The sequence below is a fragment of the Podarcis bocagei genome (assembly GCF_964188305.1).
Source record: "Podarcis bocagei genome assembly, chromosome: 5".
NCBI classification, from domain to species: Eukaryota; Metazoa; Chordata; class Lepidosauria; order Squamata; family Lacertidae; genus Podarcis; species Podarcis bocagei.
Window position 1 is genome coordinate 22,681,287 of NC_138129.1, and position 19,805 is coordinate 22,701,091.

Below are 19,805 nucleotides of genomic sequence, written 5' to 3' on the forward strand. Positions count from 1 at the left end.
CATGGACTCGTTTCACTTACACTCATTAACTGAATTACTAAGTACTTTCTGTAGCAAGTGTTTTTCTGCTCTAAAATGCTGGCTAGTTGTCTGTTTATTGCAGATTGAATAACTAAAAAATCCATTCAGAGTCAAGTCTATTGCTCAAAATACCAGCAGCACAAGCATGCCTCCGTGTTACTAATGAATATAGTGGAAAATTTCACAGGCCCATATCCAAAAAGTATGCAGCTTATTTTTACCTTTCTTCCTGCAAAGCAGTCATTAGACTATGACCTTGGATTTTACTTTGTAAATCCTGGAAGTTGCTCTTCCTTTTAAAAGGTTTATATTTCACTTATAATACAGTTTAGAAACTGGCATTTGTGCAACAAACTTTTGAAGAAAGGCTAACTTGATCTTTTAATAATAAAATGATTCTAACTAGATTAAAAGGCTAGGTGAAGATAATAATTTCTTGCAACAGGCCATTAAATAAAACTACCTTGTGAAGTTTTGAAGCAGAAGGCAAGCTTTTAAGTGTTATAAAAAATGTTGAGGGTATTTCCACTGTTAGCACTTGCTATTCTGTAATATTTTATAACATTTTGTATCTAAGCTTACAATTAAAAGTACATGAATTCTCAGACTTTTTCATGAGTGAGAAATGCTGAAATGCTCTCAAAAGGAAATATTGTGTCAACACAATTAAATGCGTAGGACAATATCCACAAGACATCTATCTTTCATGGTCTTGGAACAATTTTCAAAGAAGTGTGCAGCTTTTCAGAGCAATTAACCATGGTTAAATTTCATTTCAAATAGACCTGTTTCACTAATCATATGACAGCAGCTTGTAATTAGACACTTTGCCTGCTCACCTGTGGCAAGTGAGAATTTCCTTCAGGCAGCCAGCAAGGGCAGATGGTTTTAATACAGAGGATACCCAATATGTTTTTTCTGCCATGAAATCAATGTGCAACAAATAACTAACATGGGTATATTTTGTGAAGCAGGTAAGTAAATGTTCTGGCCATATTTACAAAATTCTACTACAAAGTCTAATATTTAAGCACACAGTTGGCAGAACTATACTACTATATAGGGAGGAATACTCATAGCCAACATAATGCCCTCCAAATATTTATTGGACTACAGTGCCCATCGGCCCCAACTAGCATAGCCAATAGCCAGAGATGGAAGTTGTAGCCCAGCAACATCTAGAGTAGGCATGGCCAAACTTGGCCCTCTAAATGTTTTGGGACTACAATTCCCATCATCCCTGACCACTGGTCCTGTTAGCTAGAGATGATGGGAGTTGTAGTCCCAAAACATCTAGAGGCCCAAGTTTGGCCATGCCTGATCTAGAGGGTACAAACAATAGCTACCCCTAATTAACAAAAACAATTGGCACCAATAAAGTGTTGCTATGGGGAGTACTCTTGTTGAGTGTTGCAGAATACCATTGCTGTCCCCCATCCAGTTTTTCCATTTCTCCCCCCTCCAATAGCATTCCATGCCCACTAAACACATTCAGTCTCCATTGGGCTATTTGGGTGGGTTCCCCTTGAGGTTTAGTTTCCTAAATATTTTCCATACTTCTGCAAGCCAAAGAAGCCTCTTGTGTATGGATGGTGCTATTTGATCATATCCCTACAACAAAATGTGTGGAGTGTCCCTGCTCAAGCTTCCAGACACACCATCCCCAGTTTTCCATTCTCTCTTCCACAATAGTCACTCAGCACTCTGAGTCCACTGAGCATGCTCAGCATCATCACACTGTTTTCTATGGGGGGGAATATAATGGGTAGGCTTGTCTAAACAAGAATGTTTTTAGCGGGCAACAAAAAGAGTACAGAGAAGATGCCTGCTTGATCTCAACAGGGAGGGAGTTCCCAAGTGTAGGCACTGCAGTTGAGTGAGCACTTGTGGGGTAAGGCAATCTCATAGGTAAATTGGTCCCAGGTTGTTAAGGGCTTTAAATACAGTGGCACCTCAGGTTAAGTACTTAATTCGTTCTGGAGCTCCGTTCTTAACCTGAAACTGTTCTTAACCTGAAGCACCACATTAGCTAATGGGGCCTCCTGCTGCCGCCACGCCGCCGGAGCCCTATTTCTGTTCTCATCCTGAAGCAAAGTTCTTAACCTTAAGCACTATTTCTGGGTTAGCGGAGTCTGTAATCTGAAGCGTATGTAAACTGAGGTACCACTGTACTAATCATAAGACCTTGAACTTGGCCAGTAGCAAACTGGTAACCAGTGCTGATCTCTGAGCAGAGGTGTTATATGCGACAAGGCCTCAGTCCTGTCAGGAATTGTGCTGCAGCATTCTGCACTAACTGCAGATTCTGGATCAAGTGTGAAGAAAGCCTCACGTAAGAGTGGAATGAAGTTATCCTTTCTTGAAGTAACCAAAGCAGTAAATACACACACACACACACACACACACACACACACACACACGGATCTTCTGAACACACTATTAGAACTTCAAGTTAAAGGTGCTCAATGTGAAAAATGGTACAATTTTCTGGATGGAATTCAACACTGTACTATGGTGAATATACCATCTGCATAAGCATTGCAGCAGCTTGCCAAAATGCATATAATGTACTGTATTTTCTAATACATTTTAAGTACTTTTAGCATCAATTTCAGGCTTTGCCTCCTTTTGTTTTTTCTTGGTGGCTTCCAGTCCCCTTTATGCAAAATCAGTATGGGTTGTATTCAGCTAGACACATTGAAACTAATGGACTTTAGTTAATAGTTGCTATTAATTCAATGGGTCCAAGTAAAAGTTAATTGAATACAAACCTACGTATACGTAGCAGAGGCTTTCAAGTGTGGTATGCTTGGAGGACAGTTTGGGGAGGATGATAGGGATCTTGCAGGCTTCTGGTATGAATGCATGTGGCCTTTACTGTAAATGGTGTCTTTGGGCAGCATTATAGTTATATATGTGCTGTGGTAGTATAGGCAGTCCCATAGGTATAGAATACTTAAATGAGCAATCAACCACAAAGCTACTAGAATGAAATCTTAGTAGCAGAATCTACTGAATTACACCGGATTTTTCCCCCCAGGAAAGTATTTATAAGATTGAAGCATGGAGACCTAAAGAACTCCCAGTACCTCAATCCTAAAATACTTTGTTAATTCCAACAAATTTCAATGGTACTTATTTTCACATATTGTATCTACAGTTAGATATAAATCAATTTAACATGAAATCCTCAATCTTACAAGTAGTTGTAGACATGCTTAGTTTTTCCCCAAGGGAGCTTTATACCTATGGCTAATATGATTAGTTAAAATGCAGACATTTTACCATTTCCGCATTCTGTAAAAGTCCAGAGCACTAAAATTACTGAAGCTATAAATCTCTGCAGACTATTCATCTGACTCAAAGTTTGGCTGAATGAAAGACAAATGCCTTTGCGTCTGCCTGAATAACCATATCCCCTTCCAACATGTTAGCTCACAAGCCATTTTGTAACCAGACGTTTCATGCCAAATCAGCATCAGAAACCACACTTGACTCACATTACCTGCCAAACTTCTTGGGACTTTCAGTGTTTTGCCAAAACAGGGGTTGCACAGATTTTTGGTAGATTGGGTGGGGACTCTGTCTAAAAACTTGAAGTAGAGAGAGTTCAGTTTAATTGTACTGGATCCAGCTCCAGTGATTATTATTACTATAGTTTCAGAGGTCAGCTTGCAAGCTGCTACTCAGCCTGTCTCAATTTGCTTTTTGCAATGATAAATTTATTCTAATTCATGATTATTTAGGCTCATTAAAAACATTTCTAAAAACCAGTAAGCGCCATGTTCACCTACCACTGCTGATCTTCATATTTCAGTCTAGTGTTCCTCCATCTTTTTAACTTTGGCCCTGTTCCTTTCTGAACTTACTCTGTCTCATGCCAATACCAAAAGTCTGCTCAACTGATGAAAAAGCAGAATTCTTACATATCAGAGGTTGGGATCCTTTTTCAGCCTGAGGGTCACACTCCCTTCTGGGCAACCCGCCAGGGGCTGCATACCAGTGGCAGGCAAAGCAATGAATGTAAATTTTGCCTTGTACTGCAGGAAAGTTTCTAAACACATTGGAACATGCCCCTCTAGCCTATACCCAAAAAAACAAAGACACTATCAGTGTTCAAGGACGCATTCCAGCCAAACGAAAATACTCAAGAAGGGAAAAGCAGAGCCAGTAGGGGGGCTTGGGAAGAGTACTAAGGGCCAGATAGGTGTGGTGGTCTGCATTTGGCCCTTGGGCCAGAGATTCCCCTGTTATACACAAATCTATGAGTCTGCAGCTGCATGCAAGGATCCTTAGACTCGGAAACCAATTCAACACCTAAAATTCTACATGCCCATCAGTTTTGATAATGCAATCCAACTTGTATGTTGATAAAACACGGCTATTCTTGTGGTCTCTATCTTTTGGGGTGGGGGTGGGAAGCAACTAGCTTGCCAATGTTATAAATGGAATGTTGTAATGTGAGTGTGCATGTGAACGCTGGGAGTGAAACAGGTGTATCAGCATCTTCTATGCCCTTCTTTCATGTGACCCTTCCTTCCCCATCAAAGGTGGAAGAGGACAGAATGAATATGATCACCTTCGCTATGATCCAGAATACACCTTTAATCATAAGCAATATAAACAATATATATAGAAATAGTATGCATTATGAATACTTGAGGTAAGAAAGAAACAGAATTATGTCCATTATTCCTTAAATCTGCCTTGACAATCATTTCACAATATATGGAGACTGTATTACCATATGTAGTAACTTGATAGTATATGTATACTCTTTATGTACAAAAAAGCATAATTTTCTCTGGAACTTAGTTTTAAGCACATGCAGATTTATTTGATTAAAACTCTCAGCTAAAAAAGTGATGATTCACTTAAAATTTAATCCAGTTGCTTCTCTAATTAAAACATATAGCTTTCTAACTTAGTAGAGTCTATGGGTTGTATCCAACACTGTGTTAGCAGAGCTGAACTTGCACAACAGGATTTCCCTTTCCTTTCCCGTCCTCTCCCCCTGCTCACCCAAATGTTTTCCAGGGGTCCCCCAGGTCCCTAAAGCAGATTTTGAGGGTGCACAAGGAACTGCAAGGAAGAGCAGGGCAAGTTCCATTCTGCAAGAAGAAGTCCACTGCCTGAGGTGAATGAACAGCAGTGTTGGATATAATCCTATACATTATAGAAATATGATTCAAACTCTTTGTCATGCAAGCCCACATGTCTTTGGGAGGGTGCATAAAAGCTTACAATTTTTTAAACAAAAAGAAATACAATCAGATCATATTTATTCGAAAAATTGTGAAAATAAAGTTTGTTGAAGAATAACTAGTTTAATATTAAATAATCTGGATATAAGCAAATTTGCCCTACTATTAATCCCTAAGTGAATCAATGTCTCTGTCAGATACATCTGAGCTAAAGGTGTTTCCATCCAAATGAAAAACTAATCTGACCACCTCTCAAATATGGAAATTTAAATCCTACCTACAAACATAAGCATTCAATTTTCACATGATGAAAATTAACTACTCAAGTCTCACAAGAACCTACCAAACCTTGCTTCAGCCTACTGCAGGATCCCAATTGAAAAAGAAGAGGAGGCTCCCGTAACTTTCTGTACAAGAGGGATTTTCATCAGATATAGCGTGAAAGATGAGTTACACCTGCTGGCATTTCCTCTTCTACACCAGTTAAAAACAGTGATGAGTTTCATGGCACCTTTAAGACATAGGGCAACATCCAAGGTCATGTGAGCAAACTTTCATTTGAGCAAAGGGACTTCTTCTAAGTTATCATTATTCTACTTCCCCGCCACCAGGGCCTCCTCAAATGTGCTGTGGAAAGTTCCCTGGCCTAACCCTTCAGAGTTAGGGAAGTGTATTGGGGTTGCAAGGGCAAGGAGCAAAAGGCAAAGACCTCTGTTGTCTAAGCAGACATTCACTCCACTCGCAAATAGATATCACTGGATGTGATCCTAATAAATGTATTATGGCAAAGGTTTTCATGGACTACACCCCATCAGAAAACACTGTAGTATTATCCTGAATTGCATGAGGGTTTTTTGAGTGGTGAAGTTGAGGAGTGTTACTAGAAGAAAAAGAAATGCAGAAAAATACAGTGATAATTTATAATTAATTGTGGTCACTCACGAAACAGTTGTCAGTACTACAGGAATTCTGGTATTAGTAAGCCAATTAACACATGCAGTGTGATAACATGTGAGCCTTGGCCTCACCTTGGCCTGTTTGGCCATTTTATCCATGAGTAATGAGCATTTGTATCACACCACTGGATTTCCACAATTATTTCTGCAAAACTGTTATCTGAGACCATGCTGTTATTGAAATCAGTCATCAATTTCAGCAAGCCAAAGGAAAGATAGGTGTGTGCTCTTTTTAAACTGTTATGGTATGAATGGTATGAATTCTGAGTCACCTGAGCAATGACACTCAAGTCACATCTCCATCTTTTACCTTAAATACTCAAACTCTGATTTAGTCACCTGCCCTGCAGAATCTGTTTGCACAACATCCCTTATTCCTCTTCACCATCCGTTTCCCTTCATTTTGTTGCTTTCCAATATACATTAAAAATGGAAAATATAAAGTTAGAAATGTAGACTGTAATTTGTTTTAAATTTAGTTTTTTTTTAAATCCTGCACTGTATTTAACTGCAATGCACTGTTGCCAGATAACCTGAAGGCACAATGAGCAAATTCCAGAAGCAAAGGAGGCACACTGCAATGCCTTATAAGTTTTAGATATATAGCGTCTCAGATTCTGATAAAGTGAGCATGCATTTCAGAAATGGAAGTCTAGCATTTACCAGAAAATGTTTAAAATATTTTGTATTAACCCTGCATTAGGTTACATTTCCCTGATATAACACCCAATGTGTTACTTGCATACTCTTCTACATAGCCGCAACATTGCCTAATATAGTAAACCTATTTTAAACTGCTAATCAGAATAGCTTTTTAAAGACTACTACTGGGAGAATGGAAAAGGCCAAGAACTAAATGTTTTATTGTGCTATTATTAAACAGTTGGGGGTTTTTTTCTTAAGCATGGGTGTATAAGGAAGCCAAATAAAGAACAACTAGGCTACAATCCTACCCACATTTACCTAGAATTAGGGCTCACTGAACATAATCAGACTTATTTCTTAAGAAAACTACAGATGGCAGGTACAGGGGACATTTGGCACTCCAAATGCTCCAGAATTACAACTCCCATCAGCCCCAGCAAGCATGGTCAATGCTTAGGAATGATAGGAACTGTAATTCACCAACATTTGGAGGACCAAAGCTTCCCCAGACCTGGTATGCGGTGTAAAGAGAAACCCTTCTAATTCAGATAAAAGGACCAACTAGGCCAGTGTCCAATCAGATGACTCTGAAAGCCCATTGCAGAGCTCAACAACTCTAACAACAGAAGTTCCATATAGATATCATAATGAATAGCTAATACAGTACAGTAGTGAGCAACCTCTGCCCAGGCTGTTTTCTCCAAACTACGGTATGCTTGCCAACACATCAGCTGATGGTGGGGAGGCCAGGGTTTAATCTTACATTGGCTGTGCTGCCATGTTTCCAAGCAGAAAACAGGGCTGTGAAGACAAGGCAGATTAAAGCCCTTTGCCTTGTCCTTTAAGTGGGTGACAGAGGTGTGGGTGTGCCACTGATGCTGCCCACCCACTAAAAGGAAAATCAGAGCAAAGCACAATCTGAAACCTTACCCCCCCCCATTTTAAATGAGGTGAGAGGATGTTTCAAATAACGTTTTGCAAAGCCACAGAAGGGATTTTGACAGGTGGGAGGCCCTGTACACTCGTCCAATTTGGCCCATAAGGCAGATTCCGATAAGTATCTGATCCGTGGAGCCAAAAAGGCTTCCCATCCCTGAAATATGTCATTCAAGGCTCATGCTATAAATTTTCTTCAACCATAAAATGGGAAACCTAACCAGCACTGTATAACAGACTCTGAGCTATCCAAGCAAAAAGTTGGGTCATGATTCTGCCTTTTATGCTGGGCATCCACTAGCCACTTTGATAGCACTTAATTTAAATCAGTTAACTGGTAATGCTTTGCTACAAAAAAACTCTGAATTGTAGTTTTGGGAAGAATTAGATCTTGCTAAAACTATTCTAAGCACACTCATAAATTTCACAATATATATTTCAGGAAAGGTCACAACAGAATTTCATAAACAATAAAAAAGAAAGCTCACACAAAACAGTAGAAGTACCTAAAAGCCACAGAGTAAAAATAAGTAAGTAAAACTGAAAAATAGTTAAAAAGCTTGAGAGAACAGAAGTGGCTTTGCCAGGTTTTGTTTTTAAAAGAAAATAACATAAGAGAGTAGGTGCCAAATGTGATACTTTGGGGATGAAGTTTAATATCTAGGGTGGCACAAATGAAAAGGCCCTCTCTTCCTGCTCACTGCTTGCTTTTTGTCCAACAGCAGAACACCCACAGAAGTGCCTTAGGAGACATCAACATCAACATGGGAGAAGGTGTTCCTTAACATCAGGCTTCAATAACCTTGCTAACCGCACTTCAGGACAGTGAGAGGGGCACCAGGCTCTGGCAAGCAAGATGAGCACAAACTTGGAGCTATAGGGAAAGGCAAGGCAGCATGCCTCCAACCAGCGATTGAAACTAGCCAGGATCATTTTGCACCTGGCTATCAGCTACTTGCAAACAAGTGAACATGCCAGGGCACTAGGATGGTGCCTGACATCTCCACCATCTGGAGGTACAAGCCTGGGGATCATTGGATCTTGACTGTTTTCACACACTAATACCACTTCCTGTCATTTTATCTGCACAATCAGAAGGAACTTCAAGAACCAAATTGCTTTTGCTGTGCAGTCTGAACAGGAGCAGTGAAGTCCTAAGCTATGTCCAGCTTTAAAATTCAAAAACAATGCCTTGGATTGGGCTCAGGAATTAACTGTTAGCCAACAAATCTCTTTCAAAACTAGAAAGATATGCTCCCAACAAGACTGGTTAAGATCCTAACAGCCACATTTTAAAGTAGTTTCCAGACTGTTGTCAAGGGCAGACAACACATTACAGTAGTCTAAACAAGACACTACCAGTGCATTGGTCATTGCAACTATACTATGCCCATCCAAGATCATTCATGGGTGACATAAAAACTTAAGCTGGTTAAAAAGACCTCTGCATCACTATGTGTCCTGCAACAAATTTCTGAACACTTAAAAAGTTTTCAAATGCCTGTTGCCTCAATCTTTGGATTGATGAGACCATACCAACACTAGTATTAAGAACAATTCTTTCTATATTACAAGGTTACTGTATTTTTAGAAGGATTTTTATCTTAAAGTAAAGTAAAAGTCTTACGATATCTCATACAACAAGACCATATGGCAGAAGGCATTAAACTTAGTATCAGAAATGTATTTTTGTTTCCATTTCTAATGGTGTAGACACTCAGGCATGCATATTAAGTGCCCCTGATTAGTCATATTTCAAGATGTTCTTTACTACAGCTTTTGGCAATAGGTTTTCCATGAGTTACTTACTATCCTTGTTGCTTTCTTAAAACTTAAGAATGACCCAGCTTTTCCAAAACTTCTAGTTCTATCAAAAAGCTTTCAGTGATTTGAGTGTAATCAAAAGACTGAGAAAACAAGGAAGAGCTGGAGAGAAGAACGGAAGCAAGTTGCATGATTACACAATTTAAAATAGCATTCCTGGTCGCATCCATTATATACATGCTTGCCTGAAATATTATTTACCTCCTACCAAGTTAAATTTGGAAGTTATTAATGTTATCAGATAGTTGAATCCATATTCATTTACTTAAGATTAATGGCATCACCCCCTTCACACAATCTGCTTTAAGAAATAAGTTTTATGAAGCTTTTCAGTGTAGTTCTTCAACAGTGAAAGGTTGAAAACAGACTACAACTTACACATTGCAGCAAAACAAGCTGACCAATTCTAGGTTTACAAAATAAACAAGTTGCAATATAGGAGCAACTGGATCGAAATGGCTTTGTCATGTGCCCAATCATAATTTGTCCTAGGACAATGTGTACTTCTCTGGGTGTGCTTGGTTGTTTTCTTTTCGGGGGGGGGGGTTCAGAATGCAAGCACAACTCAATTTGTAGCCCTATACCGACTTACATGGAAGTAAATTCCATTGAACACAGTGGAACTTAATTCCAAATAAATATGCACAGGATTACACTACACACAGTATATATTTTAAGGTGAAGTGCAATTCAGTTTGGGACAATGCAGTTTCTGCAAGTGAATGAATCCTTCATTATATAGCTGTCAGATTAATTCCAAAATGATTTAAGAAAGCTTTGACTGACTATGTCTCCTCATTAAAACAGCAGTGTTTGTAGGAGGAGGTGGGGGAGGGGTTAAAAAAATATAATACGTATATATGTTGTGTTTTCATCTTGTGAACTCTTGTGAATTGTATGAAGGGTGGTATACCAATTTAATTGATGGTGATGATGATAACCAAGATTTAGAACTGGGATGGGAGTGATTGGCACTGATGAAATGGTTGTGCCAAATGTTGGGGCAGTAAGTCATTTGATCATCTATTCTACACACTGGAATTTTCTATAGCTTGCAGGCATCCAGTTGCCCGCTCCAGCCTTGAGAGATTTCTGAGAAGAGAAACATCCTTCAAAATCTTTTGAAATGCACTTCAACCACACTAAATTGTCTAGCTGAGCATCAATTAAAAGGAAGAATATTAAGACTATCATAGAGTCTTCTTTGGATTGCTGACTTACCAGCAAATATATTAAAAAATTGTCCAGTAGCACCTTAGAGTCCAACTAAGTTTGTTCTTGGTATAAGCTTTTGTGTGCATGCACACTTCTTCAGATACACTTGTGTGCATGCACACGAAAGCTTATACCAAGAACAAACTTAGTTGGTCTCTAAGGTGCTACTGGACAATTTTTTTATATATTTCGACTGCGTCAGACCAACACGGCTACCTACCTGAATCTTACCAGCAAATGTAGTGTTTCCTAAAGGGAGGGCTTTGGTCAGCTTCTGAACACCTGGACTTCCTAAAAAGGGACCTCCATCACTCACTCCTCTTGCTTACACCAATAGCCATACTTGTTTACTTAGATGTCCCAATAAGTTTAGTGGAAATTACTCCCACAAGGGTGGCGCTGTGGGTTAAGCCACAGAGCCTAGGACTTGCCAATCAGGAGGTCGGCGGTTCGAATCCCCACGACGGGGTGAGCTCCCGTTGTTTGGTCCCTGCTCCTGCCAACCTAGCAGTTTGAAAGCACCTCAAAGTGCAAGTAGATAAATAGGTACCGCTCCAGCGGGAAGGTAAATGGTGTTTCCGTGTGCTGCTCTGGTTCGCCAGTAGCGGCTTAGTCATGCTGGCAACATGACCCGGAAGGTGTACGCCGGCTCCCTCAGCCAATAAAGTGAGATGAGCGCCGCAACCTGAGTCAGCCATGATTAGACCTAATGGTCAGGGGTCCCTTTACCTTTTAAGTATAGATAACGTAGCCTTGATTACACACATTAGAGGTTTTTAATGTATTATTAAAGATTACACACTTTAACATACTATTGGCAATTCATTTTCTAACATTTTATCCCTGAATAAATCTTTAAATTCTGATTTAGACTAATGCATTCCATTTTTTTTTGTTTGACTGTACAGATTACTACTATTTTACTTGTGCCATATTTCTCAATTATTGGGAAAGCTCTTACATTCCATACTAAGAACATATAGTTATTAGTTATTTCTCCTACTTGATAAAAAAATTTAAAGCCATTTTGTGCACACACCCATTTTTTGCAGTTAAAAATTCTAACTGTACATCTCGCAATGCATAATAATACAATCTGAGAGGCTCATAGGTAGCTGTCACTTGTAAGCAACTGTCTCAATGCCAAAAAAAAATGTTCACTCATTCTTAAAATTACAAACTCTAGAATGAAATAGTATTTGGCATGCTAAAGATAGTATTTTCTCTTTTTATATTCAGAATAATCATAGCAGCATGTCAAGCACTATGTGAACACAATGCAAAAATAAGATATTCGATTACTGCTCATATTGCTCATTTATATGCAAGACCTGAAGCAACCTCCAATGTCAAACTAGTGTCCAATATCATTTTAGACATAGAGTTCAATGCCTTCCTTTCCTCAAGTGTCTCAGTAAGTGTATTTTGGGTTTCCCCTCCAATATTTACAAAAAGTCAGGCTTTTTTTGTTCCCATTTTATACACCATCTGTGTTATTAAGCTCTGTACAACCTAAGAATACTGCTCCTTTTTATTCTATTGTGATCAGGGGCTTTCCCCTTCTCGTCTGCATTTTGGCTCAGCTATTTGGTGCATATCTGATAAGCAACTGCACACAGAACACAAATTACATTACAACGACAACTTCCCAGTTAAAGGCATACAAAATAGCTTTAATTAATTTATAAGACTTAAACAGATATTAAATATTTTAAAAACTTAAAGACCAAACCTAGCTTGAAACAGCAATTTAACAGCTTGTTCTAATGCAGACTGAGCATTTGTGTGTTCAAAACCATGGCTCCCTCTACATCACCACACTCACCAGTGTATTACCTCATTATAGTTATTATTTGCATGCAACTTCTTTATTTTGACCAGAAAACATAATGTGACATAACAACATTTCAAAAAGAGACAACACAAAAAGACATCTTTTAAAATAAAGGACCATATTTAAGCATTAAACATTCAGAATCCCAAATCCTATCGCCAAAATACTTTGGGAAGATATGCCTCCCCATCTCCAACAACCATTAAGGGTGGTTTTGCTGGGTGCTTTTACCATTTAAAGTGCTCAAACTGGCCACACGCTAAGTTTGTGTGCTGGACAGTGGGCACAATACAATATGAAAGACTAGGCTCATCCAATTTTTCTTCAATGTTATTATCAGGAGTGCCAATAATTAACGGAGCTTGTCATACAGTCGGTACCTGTTATATTTACATGTTCTTCATACTTTAATCATTTGAAGTCAGAGGCAAAGTATCTCGAAGAGCAACCCTATCCTTTAAAACAACACGATTAAGCTGCGCTACAAGAAAAGGGGGCTGGGAAGCAAATGTCTTCTTTTCCCCCAAGCAACTTGGCAAAGAGACACAACACAGGAACCGCAGCCAAGGCAGCAGCAGCACCTTGCACAGAACAGCGAGGCAAAACTTTAAAACAAATAAATAAATCGCTGGGTTGCTTCAGCGTCGGACAGTTATCCCAAGCGCTCTGCCCTTCCTACCCAGCCAGTTGGTAACAAGCAGGAAGACGGAAGCTGCTGCTGCTTCTCGCTTCCAGAAAAAGAAAGAAAAGAAAAGAGCCACCTCGCCATGGCTGGGAGACGCACCACAAACGGCCAACAGAGGCAGACACCAGGCATCCATCCTCTCACCCGGGTCCCGACCAAAGCACAAGAGCGTCTCCCGCTCGCCCTCGTGTTAACGAAGCAGGAGACTTACCCGCTTGAAACTTACCAAGCCGGCAGGCGAAAGAGGGAGGGAGGGAGGGAGGGTGGCGATGCTGGCGGCGAGTTTCCCCCACCCACCGGTCCCCAAATTTACCTGAAGTTAACTCGCTGCCCCCGCCCCTCGCCTTCCTTTCCCACCCAGACTCAACAGCAACAGATCTTGAGCAAGGGAGGAGGAGCAGAAACAACCGCACGGGTTTGGTTTGGGTCCCTCCAAAACGCGTCTGCTCCCGAGTGCCCGTGGAAAGGCGTGCAAGGCGAAATACACGTGAAAAGGGAAACAAGTTCCCTCCCTCGCGACGCACGCTGAGGGGGAAACAAATCCCACCCCCACCAACAAACCAGGCAAAGCCGCCTTCTCAAAGTCCCCTCTTCTCTTCCCTCCGGGCACCTTAAAAGTCCTGTGAAGATGAGGAGACGCGCGAAGAAGAGACCCGCAGAAACGCAGCGCCCCGAGGCAATGATAATAATAACCTCTTCTTGCACTTTCCTCCTCTCCGCTCGCTCGCTCTCTCTCTCTCTCTCAACCGCCACCCGAGCCCCACGACGCCCCCCTGTGGAAGAGGCGCCCGAGAGAGAGGGCTGCCCCCTCGGCTGGCCGGTCTCCCGAGGCGGGGAATGGAAAAGGGGGAGAAAAGCAGGCGTCCCTCCTTACCCTGTTTCACCCTCGCCGGCATATGCGGCAGTTGTTTCGCCTCCCGCCCCACGTCTGAACGCAACTCACCGGAGGATTTGTGAGGGGAGGGGGGCGGAGAGAAAAAGGAGAAGGAGAAGGAGAGCTGAGAGTTGCCTTCTGCGCAGCGCCCCCCTCTCGCTCTCGCTCTCTCCTCCCCGCCTCACGCTCAGCTCGCGTCCGCCATTTTGATCTCTTGACTGGATTTAAAATAGGAACCAGCCTCCTCAGAAGCAGCCGCCAGCTAGAGCCGGAGTCAGCCCGGCAAGCGCGTGGGCAGCTGGGATTTGTAGTTCAGCGTCCGCCTCCGAAGGGACGTCGGTGTCCTGTGTTACTCCGCGGCAGTACGTGGCCGCGCGGCGTCTCGTCTACGCCCGTTCCGCAAGGCCCTCTGGGATTTGTAGTCTCGTCCGTGAAGGCATCTTCGCGTTCCTTCCGCCGCTCCCTTCGACCGAAGCGCTTCATTTCTGCCTTGAAAGGAGCGAGCGTTACTTTTAACCAGTGTGTGCGTGAATCAGAACAGAGCCGCTGTGATCTTGGATTTCTGACCAATGTGAATAAAGTGGAGATCCAAATGTAGTTGGACAAAGATAAAATACATCCAGGCCCAGCAAACCTTCCATTGGAAACTGTGTCCACTCAAATAAACAACCTGCACACCGACTTTTTAAAAAGAAATTGGCAAGGCTTTAAATTCCTGGAGAATAAAATAATTGATTTGGCAGGGAAGGTTGGGGGAGTAGAGAAGCAGTCACTGTGTCACTAGATTTGAGTTTACGCCACTGTGACAAAATTTTTAATGTTACAACATCCCAAAACTATTTACAATTAAGGCTTCAACTGGTTTCCGAACTGACTGGTGGAAGTATTTACTGAAATACAAGTTATATGTACAGATACGAAAAGGGCCCACTGCAGCTTGAGACCAAAGCCAAAAGAAAGTGCCCCACCAAGGGATATAATAATAGCTTTTGCTAATTATATGATCAAAGAAGAATTAATGAAAGCAGAGAGGAGGATCAAAGAACAAATTACTTAGGAAGAAAAGCAGTTAACATTGCTACAGGGTCCAAGTTCTGAAACTTTAAAGAAACAGCTGAAGTACTCAGAGGAGCAGGGGGGAAATATAAATGGGGGGTCAACTTTGCCTTGAACCTAGAAGTTGATGGTGTGCTGCATGCATGCATGCATTGGATACTTCAATACTGGATTACTGCAATGTTGTCTATGTGGGGCTTCCCTTGCAGTTGACCCAGAAACTCTGTAATGCAGATGGGGCCTAAGAAGCAAGTTATTCAGGTATTCCCCCTTGCTTCTACTATTGACCACCCAGAGCTAAAACAGGAGGATAGCTTCTTGTTTTACCCATTTGAGGAACAGAAGGACTTTTCGTATTATAGACATACCAGGCAAAAGTCAATGTATTCCCTCTGAACTGCTTGAGGCTAAATCAGTTGCAGCTAATTGCTTCCAGTGGATTTAAGTTCTGTCTGTATGGACCATGTTTTTAATCCAGTTACATATTATTACTGATTTTGAGCAAATTACTTGCTGCATGTCATTCTGTAAGGCAGTGGTTTTCAAACTTTTTTCTTCGTGCTACACTTCCAGAATAAAAATTTGCTCATGCCACACCAATTTTTTTATTGATGAGAAATACAATGGAAGACAAACCCCCCCCCCAAAGTCCTAGCAGTGCTGCATTTTGAAAATATATCTATCCATATTCTGCAAATAAAAAAAGTTATTTTGATACTATACTATACAGTGGAACCTCGGGTTGCGAACGTGATCCATGTGGGAGGCACGTTCGCAACCCACAGCACCGCGTCTGCGCAAGCACGGGTTGCAATTCAGCACTTCTGCGCATGCGCAAAGCACAATTTAGTACTTCTGCACATGCATGAGCGCCGAAACCCGGAAGTAACTCGTTCCAGTACTTCCAGGTTTGGCGCAGTGAGCAACCCAAAAATGCGTAACCTGAAGCGTCTGTAACCCGAAGTACCACTGTACACTAAAATGTTCAAATGCTTCTTTGATTGCCCTTGAATCTTCTTGCCACACTTGCCATCCTCTCCTGCCACACCAGTGTGGCATACCACACGTGACCATAAGGCAAACATAAGCCCCACTATTTTTAACTTACTGATTGGAAATATAGTTACTTATTAAGTATCATGGTGTGTTAAGGAGAAGTTATAGGCAGAAAGATGGTCACATGCAAGAAGAAACTAAATCATCTTCAAGATCAAATAAACAAATAAGCACCAAAATTCAGAAGTTGTTTTTAAGACTGTCAGATAGCTTCCTGTGCTGCTTAAAACCAAAAAGTTATGCTTGCTCTTTGGCAAGTGAGACAAGTTATCTTATCCACATGTGATGGCTTTATCAGTATTCGAGTTTTAACACATATTTACTGGCCAGCTTCTAACAATGTACCTGGAATAGCACTCTTGGACATTCGTCCAGAACTAGAACAAATTACATTATGTAAAGTTTTTTTCTCACTTCCTATCTGTTGCTAAGACACAGCTGGGAGCACACTGGAAAGAATAAACTCGCTCCACAATAACAAATAATGTGATACACATGAGAGCACTTACTTATGGAAAAAGATCCATCTAGGATCCTATTTGTGAAACTTTAGGACCACAACAAATTGCAAAACAAGCAGCACTTAGTACCCAACACCCTTTTATATCCCACATGGAAAATGCCCCTGACCATGTTCAGCTAATAATTACTGAAACCATATTGTTAGCATCTTCTGTTTGGGGGTGCATTCCTTATATTTTAGAGATGTGAAGCTGAATTTTCTGTTTCCTTGCTTTCTTCTTGTTATTGTTGCTGCAATCCATCTGTCTCAGGACACAATGGAATAGTGTGCCTTGGGGGGGGGGGGCAGCTACAGCAACTCCTGTGGCTGTGTAGACCAATACAGGAGAGACATGTTTTATTGCAGGTGGGGCGGGGATGAAGGTACCTGGTTTTGCTGCTACAGGTGCATTATGGTGTGTCTTCTCTCTGCATTCCTCCCAGTGATCATTTCTCCTCTGGTCACTCCAAAATGGGCTTCCTGAAAATGCTTGCATGTAGAAAGCAGGGGAAGCCCATACCCACTCTCCACCCCCAACCAAGCTCCCAAAATCCATCAGCAAGAAGGAAAAGGCTACAGTAGTTATCTCCCACTTGGACTACTGCAATGCGCTCTACGTGGGGCTACCTTTGAAGGTGACCCAGAAACTCCAACTAATCCAGAATGCGGCAGCTAGACTGGTGACTGGGGGCAGTTGCCAAGACCACATAACACTGGTCTTGAAAGACCTACATTGGCTCCTAGCATGTTTGTGAGCTTAATTCAAAGTGTTGGTGCTGACCTTTAAAGCCCTAAACAGCCTCAGCCCACTATATCTGAAGGGGCGTCTCCACCCCCATCATTCAGCCTGGACACTGAGGTCCAGCTCTGAGGGCCTTCTGCGAGAAGCGAAGTTACAGGGAACCAGGCAGGCCTTCTTGACTGTGGCACCTGCCCTGTAGAACACCCTCCCATCAGATGTCAAGGAAATAAACTGTCTGAAGGCAACCCTGTTTAGGGAAGTTTTTAATGTCTGGTGTTTTATTGTATTTTTAATATTTTGTTGAAAGCTGCCCAGAGTGGCTGGGGAAACACAGCCAGATGGGCGGGGTAATAATAATAATAATAATAATAATAATAATAATAATAATAATAATAATAATAATAATAATAATTACAGTGAGGCTCAGACTGAAAAATGAACCACACCAGCACCAAAAAAAATCTCCCTCCGATATGATTCTTTACGTGCGCAGAGTGGCGTCGCTGTATCCTGGAGCAACACAATGACGATGATGATATTTTTAAAAATCCTAAATTATTAGCAGACACAAGTGAAAGCAGTTCAACAGTAGACGGAAGTAGCGCCCAAGGACAGCGGCTGCTTGTGACAATAGCTTTTCTCTCTGAATCACGACAATCACGACACGAGGAGGGGAAAGGGAGGGGTTTCCCTGCAAGCCACCCCCCCCCCACGAGAGCCCCTTCTCCTAAGGGTGATAAGCGGGGAAATTTCCCGCTCGGTTTAGACGGGAGAGTCCGGCGTGGCCCCGCCCCTCTCTCCTCGCTCTGCCACCGAGGCAACGCCCGGAATGATGGGCAGGAAGGCGGGCGGGCGGGCGGAGCATGCGTGCTTGTGGGAACAACTCTTGACACAAGGCCCGCCCTACGCCCCGGTCACTCCACGCCGTCTCGCTCTCCCATAGGCCACACGGCACACGTTGCCGTGGCAGCCGGGTGGGGGCGGGCTAGTTGTTGGAAGGAGACCGAGGGACGCACGACGACGCTGCTAGGAAGTGTCCAGGGCAGCACGCGGTGGGGTGGGGTGATGGGGGGTGGTGGTGGTTAGAACAAGCCGAGTCAAGGCAGCTGTGCAAAATAGATTGGTGAGTTTAGCACAGGCAGGGTGAGGCGGCAGCCTCGAGCATCAGGATCCACATGTAGAGCCTTGTGGTGACATGAAAATAATAAACCCCATACCCTCTGCATGCTAATCTGGGGTTTTTTCCTCCATTGGTTTTGGGGGAGGAGAGAAAGGGAAAGTCCCATTCTGCTAGCAGGAGCCCTTGTTGTTGTTGTTGTTTAGTCGTGTCCGACTCCTTGAACCCATGGACCAGAGCAGGCCAGGCACTCCTGTCTTACCCTGCCTCCCACAGTTTGGTCAAACTCATGCTGGTAGCTTCGACAACGCTGTCCAACCATCTCGTCCTCCGTCATCCCCTTTTCCTTGTGCCCTCAATCTTTCCCAACATCAGGGTCTTTTCCAGGGAGTCTTCTCTTCTCATGAGGAGCAGGAGCCCTAGCGAACTGCATTAGTTGGATCCATCCCATTTCAGTGGTACCTCAGGTTAAGTACTCAATTCGTTCCAGAGGTCCATTCTTAACCTGAAACTGTTCTTAACCTGAAGCACCACTTTAGCTAATGGGGCCTGCTGCTGCCACGCTGCCGGAGCACGATTTCTGTTCTCATCCTGAAGCAAAGTTCTTAACCCGAGGTACTATTTCTGGGTTAGCGGAGTCTGTAGCCTGAAGCATATGTAACCCGAGGCACCACTGTAGTTGGCTGGGGAAACCCAGCCAGATGGGTGGGGTATAAATAATAAATTATTATTCTGGGTATAAGCTTTCGTGTGCATGCACACTTCTTCAGATAACAAAGCTTATACCCAAGCTTATACGAAAGCATATACCCAGAACAAACTTACTTGGTTTCTAACCCTGATGTTGGGAAAGATGGAGGGCACAAGGAGAAGGGGACGACAGAGGACGAGATGGTTGGACAGTGTTCTCAAAGCTACCAGCATGAGTTTGACCAAACTGCGGGAGGCAGTGGAAGACAGGAGTGCCTGGCGTGCTCTGGTCCATGGGGTCACGAAGAGTTGGACACGGCCAAACAACAACAAGGTGCTACTGGACAATTTTTTATTTTTTTTATTTCAACTGTGTCAGACCCAACATGGCTTCCTACCTGAATCTATCATCATCATCATCATCATCATCATCCAATGCTACACCAGC

At 42.3% G+C, this 19,805-nt stretch overlaps 1 protein-coding gene across 9 annotated transcripts in view; it reads right to left on the minus strand.

Annotated features, from left to right (window-relative positions):
* NCOA3 (nuclear receptor coactivator 3) overlaps positions 1-14,472 on the minus strand; it is a 94,147-nt gene extending 79,675 nt beyond the window's left edge. For 7 of the 9 annotated variants that reach the window (XM_081196012.1, XM_081196003.1, XM_081196008.1 and 4 more), the window contains exon 1: positions 14,264-14,471. The gene's annotated coding sequence lies outside the window, so the exon portion shown is untranslated. Of the gene's footprint in view, positions 1-14,263 lie in introns of all 9 variants that reach the window. The other 2 variants (XM_081196001.1, XM_081196006.1) reach the window with 1 other exon arrangement.
* Positions 14,473-19,805: the final 5,333 nt, after the last annotated feature.